We start from the raw sequence: 270 nt of genomic DNA, 5'->3' as shown, positions 1-270 counted from the left end.
ATTTTTAAATTTAGTTCAGAATTGTTGTACAGCCATCCACCTTTGACCAAAAAAGCAAAAGAACAACAAAAAAGACAAGACTGCGCAAAGCACTGGTTTGTTCTGTGTTTAGGTCCAGTAAAGATAGGACACAACTGTACCTTATATTTATTATTGAGTCTGCAAAAAATCCCTATGTAAATATGCACATGTAATTTATTTGTTTGTTTTTCCTACAGTTAGTTAAGTATTGTCAGAGCCGCACGCTGAGGCTGCCAAAAATTTGTGAGA

This window comes from Lepidochelys kempii, chromosome 14 (genome assembly GCF_965140285.1).
Source record: "Lepidochelys kempii isolate rLepKem1 chromosome 14, rLepKem1.hap1, whole genome shotgun sequence".
In the NCBI taxonomy this organism is placed as follows: Eukaryota; Metazoa; Chordata; order Testudines; family Cheloniidae; genus Lepidochelys; species Lepidochelys kempii.
Note: the sequence above shows the minus strand (reverse complement) of the source record.